Source organism: Canis lupus, chromosome 1 (assembly GCF_011100685.1).
Source record: "Canis lupus familiaris isolate Mischka breed German Shepherd chromosome 1, alternate assembly UU_Cfam_GSD_1.0, whole genome shotgun sequence".
In the NCBI taxonomy this organism is placed as follows: Eukaryota; Metazoa; Chordata; class Mammalia; order Carnivora; family Canidae; genus Canis; species Canis lupus.
In genome coordinates this window covers 91,035,241-91,050,791 of record NC_049222.1, presented here as the reverse complement: position 1 = coordinate 91,050,791, position 15,551 = coordinate 91,035,241, and the positions used below count along the sequence as shown (strand labels likewise).

The following is a 15,551-nucleotide window of genomic DNA, read 5'->3' as shown; positions in this document are numbered from 1 at the left end:
TTAGGTGGATTTTTATCTCCATCAGAAGGTGGGGTCACATTTAGGGAGTCCACACATTCTGATTTTCTCAGGACAGTTGTAGCTTACATCTTTTGTTCCAGTATAACTATTAGTTCTTCCCCATTTCACTTTCAAAAATGACCCAGAGTTTGGAAGATAAATCCTATGGTCACCCTACTTATATGACATGACCCTTAAATCCCTCTCAACTTCAATAATCTTGCTCAATGTTTGACCGAGGGGTACGAACTTTATTTTTTTAAAAAGATTTTATTTATTTTTTCATGAGAGACACGGGGGCGGGGGGGCAGAGACACAGGCAGGGGGAGAAGCAGGCTCCCCGCCGGGAACCTGACATGGGACTCGATCCCGCGACTCCAGGATCCCGCCCTGGGCTGAAGGCAGGCGCCAAACCACTGAGCCACCCAGGCGTCCCACAGGGTATGAACTTTATAAAAGAAGGAACATTTCAGCTGGACAATCCCTAGATGAGGGATTTCAGACGGAAGAAGATAGTCCCCATATACCACTGAATTACCTCTTCCATCCTATGACTCCAACTCTGACTATCTGAAAATCTCTTGAACCCATTGGTGACCTACTTAAGACATGAGTTTTCACCAGCCTTATGGAGAGAAGAACCTTCATGAACTATAGACACCTCTAATGCAATACAGTTTGTATCATTTTAGGAAAAATACCTTAAGAATTTGTGACAGAAGCATTTTCTGGCAAAACATCTTTCCACAATAAAAATTCATATGGATAGAGTAGTAAAATTAAGAATTAAATACCTGTACTATTATGTATTGATTTACAAGAATTCATGTAAAGCTCCTTGATCTTATCACAGGACCCGAATAGTTGTATAAAGAGAGAATAGGGGATCCCTGGGTGGCGCAGCGGTTTGGCGCCTGCCTTTGGCCCAGGGCGCGATCCTGGAGACCCGGGATCGAATCCCACGTCGGGCTCCCGGTGCATGGAGCCTGCTTCTCCCTCTGCCTGTGTCTCTGCCTCTCTCTCTCTCTCTGTGACTATCATAAATAAAAAAAAATAAAATAAAAAAATAAAGAGAGAATAGTCTATGCTAAGTCCCAATGTAATGAAAGATTATAGTTCTTAGCTCGGTACTATATACTTTTTTGCCCTCTTAAAAAGTATTTAAATGATAATAGGATCTTCAAGGAGGAAAGTGAGTGGGTGTTTGAAATTTATATTTTCCTGTCGCTAAGTAATATTTTTGAATATCAGAGCTGAAGAAGGGTCACAGACTTTAACACATATCCCAAGATTTGTCATAGCTGTCTCCAGGGTGCCCGTGGGTAAATCTGAAAATGTCTACAGTGAAAATGAGAACAACATTTGTGGCTGCAGCCCAACAAATTTTTTTGGAGAAATCATAGTAAATTATGAGGTAAAGCAGTCAGAAACTAGGCCAACCTGCCTCTGCATGGATGCATGTGGCATCACTGGGTACCACCTGATGTAACTCACCTCTTGTCTCAGAGTCCAAATTTCAGTACAGTTCAGAGCTGTAAAGTCTCAAAACTGTTGAAATGCCTGAGGTGTGTCACCCAGCTGGGAGTATGGCCTGAGGACCCAGGCATCTGGCATCACCTGGGTGCTCATCTGAAATGCAGAATCTTGAGCTCCAACCTAGATCTAGTGCTAGGTCAGCATCTGCACTATGGCAAGATCCTAGACAGATTCATACTCATTTTAAAAATGGCAGAATTAGGGCAGCCCAGGTGGCTCCGCGGTTTAGCGTCACCCTTGGTCCAGGGCACGATCCTGGAGTCCCGGGATCGAGTTCTGCTTCGGGCTCCCTGCGTGGAACCTGCTTCTCCCTCTGCCTGTGTCTGTCTCTTTCTTTCTGTGTCTCTCATGAGTAAATAAATAAAATCTTAAAAAAAAATGGCAGAATTAGAATGTTCTCATTACAAGAAAAAATCGTGTAATTCTGTGAGGTGATGGATGTTAAGTTATTGCGGAGATTAGTTTACAATATACACATGTCATATCATTATGTTGTACACCTTAACCAATGTTATATCTCAATAAAACTCTGTGAGGGTAGGACGGAGAAGCATGAGAAATGCAAGCTAACTGCTTACCCAGAGGTATAGATTCAGATCTAGACTCTTCTACTCACTATAATACTGAAATTGTAGGACTAAATCCAGCAACATGACTGACAAAGAGGAAGGGACCCCTAAATGCTGCAATTGTAAATTGCTCACCCTGAATAAAATCCATCCCAGCCCTGGTCAGGCCCCAGAAATGGGTTCCTCTACACATCTTTTGCAGCCTTTTAGCTTGAATCAGTGTCCTGCATTCTTAGAAAATATCCATAGACCTTGGCCCAGAAACACCCAGTTGGTCTGTGACATTCATGATCATCTTTCCGCCCTGCACCCTCCTTCTGAAGATTTAGAAAGGGCTTTTGCCTCAAGATAAAAATAATCAGAAAAGCAGAACCTGGTTCTGTATTTTTCACACAGCCTGCTTGGGGTTTTCGAAGAGCATGAAATGCAATTAACACCAATGTGAAATCCGCATTTGTTCATTTTGAGGTTATTCAATGCTATTGTTACCTGACCTATAAGCAGCTGTTGCCAACTAATGTAAATGGTCACTGGGATCTGGAATTATTATATACAAGTGAAATAAATCTGCCTTTCAGATTGGCACGTTACAGAATCCTTCCCTCCCCTGCCCTCGACCCCTCACCACAGTCGGGTCATGGAGAGCTATGGTCACACGTCTCACTTTTCTTTATGCAATTTCTCTCTTATTTTTTTCCCCTGAAGTTCTGCTCTATTAAACATTCTTATTCTTGCAACCCAGGATTTTTGACCATTGAAGACATAGTAAAGAGGTTAATCTGAGCTGAAATAGATCAGATCTGTTACACTCATTCTGATTTATCTGACTCCTTTACTGGTTCACCAGCTTGAAATCTTTGGCACTGGTTCAGGCCATGTCTCTGGTAGAGAGGTTTTTCCTTTTTTTTTTTTTTTTTTTTTAATTTATTTTAAAGGTTGCTCTGTTTTCATTACAGATGATACGGTTGGATCTCAAAATGCCACAAAGTAAAATGCATATACTAAATTTGATAGATATTTTTCCCCCTGGGGCCATAGAAATGCTTAAACAAAAGCAATTTAAGAAGCTCTTTTCCAACTTCTGGGGCACACATTGGAAAATATATTAGGTTGGTTGGACTTATTTTTGTTCTTGGGTGCTGAAGACCCCAAAGCAGCAGCTGCTTTTTGCATATGCCGTTATTATTCCTACCATGATAAATACAGATGTGCCGCCTGCGGGACAGAGACACACTGGTATTATGGCTGGGCTCTCCAGCTCCTCATCAATGAAGAATGTTAGAGCTGACCGGCAAATGAAGAGCTCCATGACCAAAAAATACCAAGAGAAGGCAGAGATCCTGCCTTGAAGGCAAAGAAGAGAGAAGCAAAATGGGACCCAAGCTGGAAGATCCCTGGCTCTTGGCAGGAGAGGCCACCATGCTTCCCAGCTCCCCTTGCCTCTCCAGGATTTTGGAAGTCATTTTGGACTGCTTGCTTAGCATAAGCAGCTGATTCGAAGAAGAGGATTCAAACTGGATACTGATGGGAATTAAGTACACAGGTGTAATGAGTCTAATAGATTATAAAAGAGTTTTTCTGACCAGATAATGCAGTCTTTGCCACTGAGGCGTTTGGCTTTGAATTCCAAATCAGCCTAATGCAGGATCATTTAAATTGGAATTGTACTGATTATAACATGGTTCTCATCCCGGTGGGGCTCATGGGTGTCCACAGAGGAGCAGGACTTCCTTACCCTACAGCAGCCTTCGGAGGGGGAAGACACTGCATGGTGCTCTGGAGGGCGAGCCCACACCAGAGTCAGGACTCTCCATCAGCCACAAAACTAACTTCACGGCCAAAGAGTTTCTCTCCCAACCAGAGACAAACAACTCAACTTCGTTGGAGCTCTTTACTTGAAACCGGGAGGGAAATATTTAGAAGGTAATAGAGGACTGACTCCCATGTTTCCTTCGAGGTCTTGTGTCTTTGGGGTTAAGGGTGTTGTGTGCAATACCTTTACTTTCTTGAATATTGATCTTTGATACAGCGGCCCCTTACCCTGCCTTGGGCGGTGGAAGCTGGATCTCAGGGCTGAATGCAGAGCAGATGCATGACTCCGTCTTTCCTCAAAAAGAAACCTCAAAACAGACACAGAAGTCCTGATGTGTCAGTCTGTCAAACGGTTTTCCTTATTTCCCGGGGGGCCAGAGATCTAAGAAGGCCAGTCACAAAGGTCCCACTAAATAAATGCTCCACACTTGTGGCTCTGCTGTGTCAAGAGTCCTGGCTGTTTCCAGGGGGTGGAGGGAAGCATGCCTGATTTTACTCACACATACAATTGTTTTGAGTCCACTTGTCCAACTCACTTCAAAGGAAGCCTCTGTTTACAAGTTTGTCCCCAGTATGTTTTCACTTGACCCATAGAGTCCCAGGCTCTGCGGAGACACTGACGAAGGCGGGGCCGGGCGTCCCCGCGCATCTTTCATCTCCAGCCAGCGCTCTCACTGAAGGCCACCCCGGCCTCTCATCCTGGCTCCAAGGAGGCACAGGTGCCCGGGGAGATGACTGGGGGTCACCTCCCTGTCTCGGGCAACGGCCCGACCTCCGAGTCTCGGGCAGGGTGCTGCTTGTGTTTTCTGAAAAGATGAAATCAACTGGCAGAAACAGCTGTTTGTTTGGTTTCATCTTCAAAATGCTCCTCAAGGGGGCCCTGGGTGACTCAGTGGTTGAGCGTCTGCCTTCGGCTCAGGGTGTGATCCCGGAGTCCTGGGATCGAGTCCCGCATGGGGCTCAGTGGGGAGCCTACTTCTCTGCCTCTCTCTGTGTGTCTCTCATGAATAAATAAATAAATGCTTTTAAAAAAATGTTCCTCAAGTAAAACAAAAGTGTAAGGTCTTTAAAAATACTACTGTGATGACTCCAAAGTGTCTGGGGTAACCTGGATCCACCACCCATTTGTCGTTACCAAGAATAATTAAGCACCGCAGATTAGCTTCTCTGCCCACCCTGTGTGATTCATTACAAAGATTTCGCCCTGTGATTTCTAGGTGCACGAAACTGGGTTGTTGATTCCTTGTACACACATTGTTAGCCCTACACTTATTTATAGGCAATTTCCAAAGGTTCACTTAGAAGTTGATTTTTCTGGAAGTCAGAACAATTTTACAGAGAAATAAGATTAGATATGATGCTGATGGTTCCTCAAAATCTCCTTACCGCAAGGTATTTGTACTATTCTGCGCTTAAAACACAGTTAACAACAACAAAAAGCTAAAAGATTTCTTTCTGCTCTGAATATTATTTTTTTTGATGAAAACATTTTTTTTCATCAGAGGAGGATATGGAAGAGCCAGTGGAAACTTTACTGTATAAATAAATAATTGGATACTTCCTAAGGCTGTGGGATATAATGGCAATTAGCAAATTTCAAAATTTGTGGTGTTATTAATCAAATGTGTTAACTAGTCATGCTTATCAGATCATGTTGGGCACCTCTTTTTCCTTTTTTAAATCTTAATTACAACAATAACAACAACAACAAAACCCAACAGCAAAGAAAATGAGAGGAAAAGGAAAGCAATAAAAGATATTTTTCTGGGATCCCTGGGTGGCGCAGCGGTTTGGCGTCTGCCTTTGGCCCAGGGCGCGATCCTGGAGACCCGGGATCGAGTCCCACGTCGGGCTCCCGGTGCATGGAGCCTGCTTCTCCCTCTGCCTGTGTCTCTGCCTCTCTCTCTCTCTGTAACTATCATAAATAAATAAAAATTAAGAAAAATTAAAAAAAAAAGATATTTTTCTAAGATATAGGTTAAAGGTGGATAAAATGTTGCCAAAAGGCAGTTACAAAAGAAAATGTGCATTGCTATGAAAAAGCAACTGCCCTGAAGTGTTAAATTAGCTGATCGGTGGTCAGTGAAATTGTTGACAATCATAGGGTATGCCTGGGCATGGCCTCCTTAGAAAGGAAGAACATTATGGTAAAGCAGTGGTGATCAAACTGTGGTTCTCAGACCAGCGGCTCACTACCTGGGAGCCTGATAGAAATGACACTGACTGGGCCCAACCCTAGGTCTACTAAAGCAGGAGCTCTGGGAACTGGGTGCAGCAATCTCTGAACAGATGGTCCCAGAAGCACTATGGTCAAGAAACCCTGGATTGGAGAGTTTCCTGTAATGAGCGCTAGGTGGCTCTGTTGGTCAGGACAGAGAGGAGAAGGAAGGCAGTTGGGTGGTCAGGGCCTAGGATCAATGCTACTCCTAAGAAGCTGTGGAGGAGGGTGACTTATCTGCTGCCTTAAAAAAAATCTTTTCTGGGGCGCCTGGGTGGCTCAGCAGTTGAGCATCTGCCATCCACTCAGGTTGTGATCTTCAGGTCCTGGGATCAAGTCCCTCATCCGGCTTCCCGCGGGGAGCCTCCTTCTCCCTCTGCCTATGTCTCTGCCTCTGTCTCATGAATAAATAAATAAAATCTTTTTTTAAACAACAAAAAATAAAATCTAAGTCATTGGGAATAAACCACAAATAAATCCACTCTCCTAAATGACTAACAAAAATTATGAGACATTTCCCGGTTTGGTTTTTCATATCTAGGGCTTGTTTGCAAAAACAGAAATTTGTATCAATATGTAGAAAGCATTAAATACCTGTTTTCTGTACCATGACATCAAATATTGCTACTATTACCTAAAAACATCATTTAATTTCCCTTGACTTCAATACTTTATAACAGAGCCATTCCATGACACGGCCAACAAAATGAGAAATTAACCCTTAACACAACCTTGGATTCTACTGAATTTTGTGCCCATCCTTGCTCTAGATCAACAGTTTCCTCCAGGGGCCTCCTTTTGATTTTGTTTCTCTGGTCCAACCCTTCTAGCCTTTCTAGTTTTGACCCAATCCTATATTCAATCTAAAGCATTTCTCATTCCTGCTTTTACAACAGCAAGTCTACCTTAGCCTCTGGGACTCAAGTCAGGTACTCCAGACTGAGGATGGCCTTGGTCCATTCCATTGGATAAGGCATCCATCAGAGAGGGAGAAAGCAAGAGCTGAGATCCTCCAATGTAGCAGCCTTTAGACTGGGTACATTTTTGCATCTCTACCCAGGAGATACTATTATAGTTAAAATGTTCCTAATGAAACTCTGTAAATGCTTTGTAAGAAAGGCACTAAAAATTCAATATAAATAATTTGAAGCTCTCTGTTATTGTTGTACCACTGTTCTCTAACAAAGAGGTTCTTCACCCACAAGGTTCTTAACCTAAAGCCTTCGGACATAAAAGTCTGTTTCAATATAATTGTTTTCCTCCAGAATTCTGGTGTTTTTTATCATATGAATTGAAAAAATATTATTCTGAGAAAGGTTCTCTGGTTTCATTAGACTTCCAAAGGCATCCATGCAGGATAAAGATAAACGCTGAATAGTACCAGTTACGCTGCCTCTAAATCAGAGGAAGATAATACTGAGCTCCTTGGGCCTCACCAAAGGACAGAAGAAACAATTACCTAGAGGCAGAAAGTAAACTGAGTCTCTGGACAAGCTGATCGAGGTTGTCATGCTCCCAAATTTAGCATATGTCTCAAGCCAACAAAAGTGAGAAGTACTGTTCATCAAAAACATACCCATGAGAGGCCATCTCAGTCTCCCCAGAACCCATGTGCTCATGGTAGGCACATAATGAAGTTAATACACACTGCTTGGGTGAAGTAGAGTGCAATTAAGTGTGACAAACGAAAACTGCATGCCAGGGGCACCTGGATGGCTCAGTGGTTGAGCGTCTGCCTTTGGCTCAAGTTGTGATCCCGGGGTTCTGGGATCGAATCCCACATCGGCTTCCCTGCAGGGAGCCTCCTTCTCCCTCTGCCTGTGTCTCTGCCTCTCTCTCCATGTCTCTCATGAATAAATAAATAAAATCTTTAAAAAAATAAAAAAGAAAAATTCATGCCAGATTATTGATCTAAGACTTGAGTTCTTATGCTGTGTAAATTAACAAAATGCAGCCTCCATTTTTCATAAGGATCAAGTAAGTACCTTACTCTTACCATAATGGTTGGGGGCAATCAGGGCATCACCACTGTATAAAGTACGTCTTGCGATGGGAAAAAGCATTTCCTGTTTTGGGAGCTGGTCAGGACCATGGTAGGTTTAATAGCTATAAATTAATCTTAAGCATCTGGTTACTTATTCATGGGAGACACAGAGAGAGACAGAGACATAGGCAGATGGAGAAGCAGGCTCCCTGCAGGGGGCCTCATGCGGGACTCGATCTTGGGGATTGCGACCTGAGCCAAAGGCAGATGTTCAACCACTGAGCTACCCAGGTGCCCAAGTAACTGGCTACTGAGCAACAAAGTCCATATCTCATTCCTCCCAACGTCAGGTCCTGACATTCTGCAAATCTTGGCTAAGAACAACTATTAACCAGTGTTGCTGTGGTGGAAATAAGAGATTTTAAAAACCTACTCCCCTTCTTAAGAACTGGTCTCTCTTTAATTGTCACTCTTTGTGATTATGCCTCTTTATTACTTTGTTCTCTCTAAACCCTTTTTAGGTGAGCAGACAGTATCAGTTCCACACTTCGTAGGTGAGGAAACAGTGCCTCTGTCCCTCCCTGATTACATGATGAATTGGTCCTGGAATTAGAAGACCACACAGTTCATGGTCTTACAATAAGAGCCGAGGTCCTATAGAGGGTCTCAAACAGTCCCCTGGACTTTTCCCTTTTCTCTCTCATTCAGTAGCAATAGGAGTTGTGACCTCTGGCAGGGAAAACATTCCATCTCTACCCAGAACAACCATGACAGCAGAAAAGACAATCTCCCATCCTTAAAGAAATGAACCACTGTGTGTCCCCTTGTTTGCTTGCTTATGGTGCTACTGGTATAGCTACCAAGCCAATCGGCCAAGGGGCGGGACAGATTTTGTCAATTATGGATTTGAGATTGCAGCCTCTTATTGAAGTTTTTCACTTTTTCTGTCGCAGATTGAAGGCTGACTACAAAGTATTTGCTACAGTGGGGAAAAAAATCATAGGATTTAAGTTTTAAATCAATAGGGGATTCAGAGATACCCAGCAGAATTTTATATTACCTGGGTCCGGTTTAACGGATGAGGTAAAAATATAAGAAGATACATTATTTTCCTTAGAAGGAGCGACTCTGCTTCATTTCTTAGTATGTGAGGAAAGACATTTTCTCACCAGTACTGGACATAGCCTGTAAATGTAAGATGAAATCTGCATTCCAGTCAGTGTTGAGGATGGGGGTGGCAATGCTGGCCAAAAGCTGCCCCCCACCCCGCTCCCCTGAGGATAGAAGGATCACAAGGCAGGGTGTGAACTAGACTCAAGTCACCCTTAGAGCCCCTGCAGAAATGAATGCTTAGCACCAGAGGAGCATGACTGATGGGACTTTATTAAGATTTAGAAGGGAGAACACTTGCTGAAGTGACAGGCTGGAGCTGAAAGAGGAATGGATCACAAGGCCACCGGCTACTCACACGGGCCAGAGCAGGTCACCTTCTGGCATCGGAGCAGCCTAATTCATGAAGTCAGGAGTTAGATCTGATTCTCTCCAACCCTGGGAGACAAAGGAAGTCTGGAGCCCCACATGGCAGGCTGCATTCAGAAGTTAAAAACTAGTTAGAATGTTTCACTGAAAAATAAGAGAGGAGGTGCAGAGGAATTCCGAAGCCCCGAGTACCTGTTGTGAGCAGGACACAGTGTTGGCCATTAAGTGATGAGAAAAAATAGGACAGCTGAGAAGCACAAAAATACCCACAAAGGAAAATGCTTCTCGTTTCAGCTGCATTTAAAAGTATTTCATTCCTATAGGACTGTGTAAACGATTATGCAACTTTAAAAAAGGGAGAGTCTTGTCCATCCTGAACATTTACTAGACTTTTTTTTTTTGTAAAGAACTCTATTAATGCAATAAATTAACTTTGTGTGTGTGTAGGTATATATCTCAGCTGTCGAGAGGCTTCTCTCTCTCTCTCTCTCTCTCTCTCTATATATATATATATATATATATATGTATATATATACGCGCCGTGGCCAGCAGAAGTGATCAAAAACGAGGGACACTGGGCCCAAGCTTGCCATGGGCTGGCTGGACGTGCCGCCGAGCGCAGGGTGGACCTGCCTGACTCCCGTGGTTAGCTTTTTAAAAACCTTGAAAAGGAAAACAAAACCAAAGTGTGTAATTTGGATTTAGAGGAGATGCAAGATCCTTAGCTCCCTGACCTCGCTCTGGGGTCTATTGGGGACCATGGAGCTTGGGTGTCGAGGAGGGGCTTCACGCTTGGTTTTATAGCTTATCTCCTGTATCGTCTTTTGGACCTGTTTTAGTAAACCTTTTTTTCATTTTATTAGATTTGGTCACTTACAAATACATATATATATATATATATATATATATATATATATATATATACATACACATATATACAAACTAGCAAGGGATTTCAGAATGTTGTAGGCCTCATTACAGCCTGGTCTCCAAAAACCTGTTTGAAAAAGGCAACATGTTCTTCACAATGTTTCCTGGCCTGAAGTTAGGGTTCTCTCCCAAACTCTGATTTTGCTGTTCAAAAAACCGAACTATAGTATAGAAAAGAATGCTGTCTTCAGTCTGCTTCGCAGCACCTAAAAATTTTCATGTGGAAATGTTGTCGTGGCCGCCAACGCCCCGGGTGAACCGTAAGGCGGCTAACACGTGGTGCTTGGAAAGCAGCACTTTGACGATCTTGTCGTCGGCTGTCAAGAGGCTACTCCCCTTTCCCATCTCAGCTTCCCTTTCCTGAACTGCTAGGAGGCCTATGTAACAGGCATTCTTAATGTTCCAGGCCTCGCCGTCTGGGCCTCACCATTCCAGAACCTACAGGACCACCTTAGGTAAGCACCTGCAATTCTGCGTGAGAGAATGTGCTAGCAGATGCCGGGCAGGCTGCAAGCCCTGGGGCTTAACGCTCCCTGGAGGAGGGAGCCCAGACAATGGCAGACAGGAGCAGGTGGGTAACCACCCTGCCTTCTCTCCTTCCGTGGCACAACTCGAGCTACCATAGGCAAGTCTGGTTGCCCAACACTACCCAACTCACCATCACACATCTGTACTACTTCCTACCAGTGCTTCTTGGGCTCAGCAACTAAGTAAAATACCCTCAATCTGTGTCACAGGATATACTTCTGAGAAAACCTAAGACTGTGTGCGTATATGCGTGTGTGTATAAATTTTAGAAACTTATTAAGATTTGATATTTATTGATCAAGTTTGCCCTGATATTTTGCAAAGTTCCTAAGCTGCCAAGCCAGAGTTTTGAGAGAAGTGAGGTGGGCATGAGTAGCTGGCTTGCAGCCAGTGGCAGCTGTAAAAGGAGGGCTTTCACATGCTACTTGCCTGGCCTCAGACTCTATTCTGGAAAAGGAGGCAGATCCTTTTTCATCAACAGGGAAAACTGGGTTTCTGTGGGGTCTACTCAATAAGGGGTTTTGACATGTTCAAATGAATCAAATATGAATATATGACTTTTCTCTTTTCTGCTCAGCATTTAATAAGCACACATAACAGGATGTTTTAAATAAATCTACCAAAAATGCAAAACCTCTCTGCTCATCAATAAAAATACACCAATAACTGGCTTCTGGAGGGATTGTAATACTGTTATTTACGTTGAGATGTTACTACACAGAGAAACAAACATGTTTAGCATGTTGTAAAATCTTCTTTCTCTCTTCCCAGATATTTGTAGGAACAAGGAGGTTGAAGAAGAGGGAAAAGAGTCATGTTTACACTCATTTTAAATGTCAGTTTAAGCATTTCTCCTAGAAGACATGTTGGCAAGCAATGAGCATTTCCCAGCTACCCTCAGGATAGGAAATACCAACCTATTTTACATTACCCTTCTCTCAATTAAATATTTCCTTGGGAAATTGATTGGAAAGCTTATAACAACCAAGGATAAAATCACTTTTTGGAGAAAAGAGCCACATCCATGTGCTGAGGCAGGACACTGTGTGATAGGCCAAATAAAACTGCCAGGTACAGAGTCTGTCAATGAGTTAGTTACTCAGCCCTCAAATTTACCAGGTAAATGAATAATTTGTGGAATAAATTATCTCCTGTCAGAGAAGTATTTGCATGAATTTGGGGATACAAGATCTCATCTGTCCCTCTCTGCTCCCCAGGCCCCTGAGATTCAGTGAGTGAGGATGGATTACTTAAATGCAAGGTAATGGTTGAGGCATCTTAGTGCCATGAGCCCATTACTGAGCAAAGTGTCTCCGAGCCGCATAGGAAGTAATCCCGTGTTGTCAGGAGACACAGGGACCCTGCAGCCCGGGCAATAAAACACACTGTGTTTGGTCAGAGTGGGAACTGCTTCAAGATATACCCTGATGGGATGAGCACTGATCACTGGGTGTTATACTATATGTTGGCAAATCAAACTCCAATAAAAAAATATAAATACACATATATGTGTGTGTGTGTGTGTATACACACACACACACACACACACACACACACACACACATACCCTGAAAGCAGAGGTCCAAGCAGCATTGCCCGTTGGGCAGAATGGAGATTTCTAAAAAAAAAAAAAAAAAAAGAGAGAAGCAAAAGGAGAAAGGATGGAAAATCAGACTCTCATTTAAATCTCTAAAATATGCAGCAGTGAAAATCTCCCACAGAAATACATGCAAACTGCTAGCTGCTCCCCATCATCTGCCTTTTGGGAATTATAAGCTCTGAACAGACATGGCATTTCTAGGTTGTCCCTCCTCTGGCTATTTCACACCCAGAACACCACCCATCCCATTTGCCTCTTTGCAGGGTCCAGCCTGAAATAATCACTAAATAATGTCGGGAGTGGGCATCCCTTGGTTATAAAATACAGGACTGCCAAGGAAACTGTGTGAGGTCTGATTTCAGGTCAGCTATCTGTAAACAAGGGAAGCCACCAGATGGATGGCGAGGCAAAAGCAGTGGAAGCACAGGGTAGATGGGAGACTGCCACCACTCACCTGGAATCCCTACTGAGGAGCAGAAGTAGCAAGAGGAGGGAGATGAACAGTTAGCACTTATAAGCACCTACTAATGCCCTAGTGCAGTGTATATATTTAATATATATTTCAACTTAATAAATATAATTCACTGTGCTAGGAATATATATTTACTGTATAACTAAGTCGTAGGCATATCGAATGTTACCAGCAGTCCTAAGACCTTCTTTCTTCTATGTCCTGAACTCTCCTGTTACAGAACAAATGCCCATTTTATATTCGCTTCTCCCCCCATCATCAGAGATATGGCACAAAGGCCAGTCATAGCAGTATGTGAGTATCACAAAGCTTGGAGACACACTTCCGGAGGACTTGTTAAAATACATGAAGCTAAAATGTTAACAATGAGGGGAATCTTAGAAAGCATACCCTTCTCTTACTCAAATGAGAAGACAGATGATCAGAAAGGTTAAGCTAGTTGCTTAAGTCCACACAGCCTGTTAGAGAGTAGGGGCTAAAACCCAAGAGACTTCATTAGCAAATTAGAAAGTTCCTTGACCTACAGGAAGCTACTTCCATCCAATGTGTCAGAAGTGTCCACTCAATATTAAACAACAAAACAACAAAAGCCCCTTATTTTAAAAAAATAAGAGAGATTAAAATGTCAAGAAAATTAGATATTCCAGAAGCTCTGTAGATTCTTATCTTTGGGTCATGAACTTTGTCTCAGTCTCAGATTCTGATGAGTTTGGACAAATTCCAGAGGTCTCAGCACATATGTGTGAAATGCATATGTTCACGTTCTATTGGTAATAACTCAGCTGAGTGCCACAGCCACAAAACTCCCCACATCAGTCCAGTCTGGCATACACTCTGCAGCGATTTATGGGACCACAGAGGGGAGGCCGTCTGGGGTGAGATTAGGTGCCTGGCAGGCGCTTCCAGAAGGTTCCATGCAGTCTCACTGTTGCCAAGGCTGCCTGGCAGCATGACCCTATAGAAACCCGGCCCCGGGCAGAGTTCAACATCATACACATTTGCCCAGAGAAAACACACCTTTTCCTCACTGTCACTTAATCGCTGCATTAGGCTCATAGAGTTTTTTCCTGGGAAGAGAAAAATGAGTCTCTGAATTGGTGAGTGCATAAGGTGGCATGAAAAAGAGAATAGAGAATTTTTCTGGTGCCAGGGGCCTGGCTCCATCACCAGTGAGCTGTGGGTCCTTAGACAAGTCCCTTTACTCTGGGCCTCTCACCTATGAAGTCAGAGTTAAACGACGATCTGGAAGGATGCTCCCCATGGATGGGTCAATTGATATTCATCGAGTACACAGCTGGCTGCTACGTCCTAGGGACACAAAGATGAACAAGGCAAGTCCTCGTGACAAGGAGACCATTTCTGTGTGTGACACACAAAGAGTAACATTAGTTAGTAATAGCAGGTATCACTGGGCTTTGGGTATTCCGTGTGCTTTTTTTTTTTTTACCCCGCTTCATCCTCACAACAACCCCATTTTATTTCCATGTTATGCAGGAGAAACTGGTTCATAGGGAGTAAGTAATTTGCCCAGGTCACATGTTTAATTAGTTATTACCTACGTAAGTGCCCCAGGGCCTTGAAGAGACAGTCAGGGAAGGCTATACAGGAAGTGATATTCAATTTTTCTCTGAAATGTGAACAGTTTACCAGATGGAGAAGGGATGGGAGAAAAGGCAAGGACACTCCAAAGGAAAGGAACAGTATATGTAAAGGCATAGAGGCACTAAATCCTAGATCCACTTGGAAACCCACAGCTAGTCTGGGGCATGTGGAGTTAAGTATGAGAAGGTTTAGTAGGAGGCTGAGCAGATTCTGGCCTGGCAGATTGCAGTTGGCATGCGCTGCATACTTGTGCACACTGCACGGCCCCCAAATTCATACTTTAATACCCCAACCCACAGTATGGAGGTCTTTGGGGATGGGACCTCTAAGTAAGGAAATAAAGTTAAAAGAGGTCATAAGGATGAGGTCCTGTTCTGACAGGATTAGTGGCCTTATAGAAAGAGACTCCAGGGGCACCTGGATGGCTCATTCAGTGAAGTGTCTGCCTTTGGCTTAAGTCATGATTCCAGGGTCCTGGGATGGAACCTCATGTTGGGCTTCCTGCTCAGTGAGAAGTCTACTTCTCCCTCTCCTTCTTTTCCTTTCCCTTCCTCTCCCTCTGCTTATGCTCTCTCTTACACACATGCATGCTCTCTCTCAAATCAACAAATAAAATCTTTAAAAAAGAGAGAGAGAGAAGGAGACTCCAGAGAGCTCGCACTCTCTCTGTACTGCGTGCACACACCATGAAGAAAGTCCACATAAGCACACAGGGAGAAGGTGGCTGTCCACAAGCCAGGAAGATAGCATTCACCAGAAACTGACCTCGCTGGCACCTTGATCTCAGACTTCTGGCCTCCAGAACTGTAAGTAAGTATACT

At 43.4% G+C, this 15,551-nt stretch overlaps 1 long non-coding RNA gene across 1 annotated transcript in view; it reads right to left on the bottom strand.

Annotated features, from left to right (window-relative positions):
- Positions 1-14,464, bottom strand: part of LOC111090766 — a 41,640-nt gene extending 27,176 nt beyond the window's left edge. The window contains exon 1 of the long non-coding RNA XR_005353186.1: positions 14,345-14,464. This is a non-coding gene — a long non-coding RNA (uncharacterized LOC111090766). The remainder of the gene's footprint in view (positions 1-14,344) is intronic.
- Between the last annotated feature and the right edge of the window lie 1,087 nt (positions 14,465-15,551).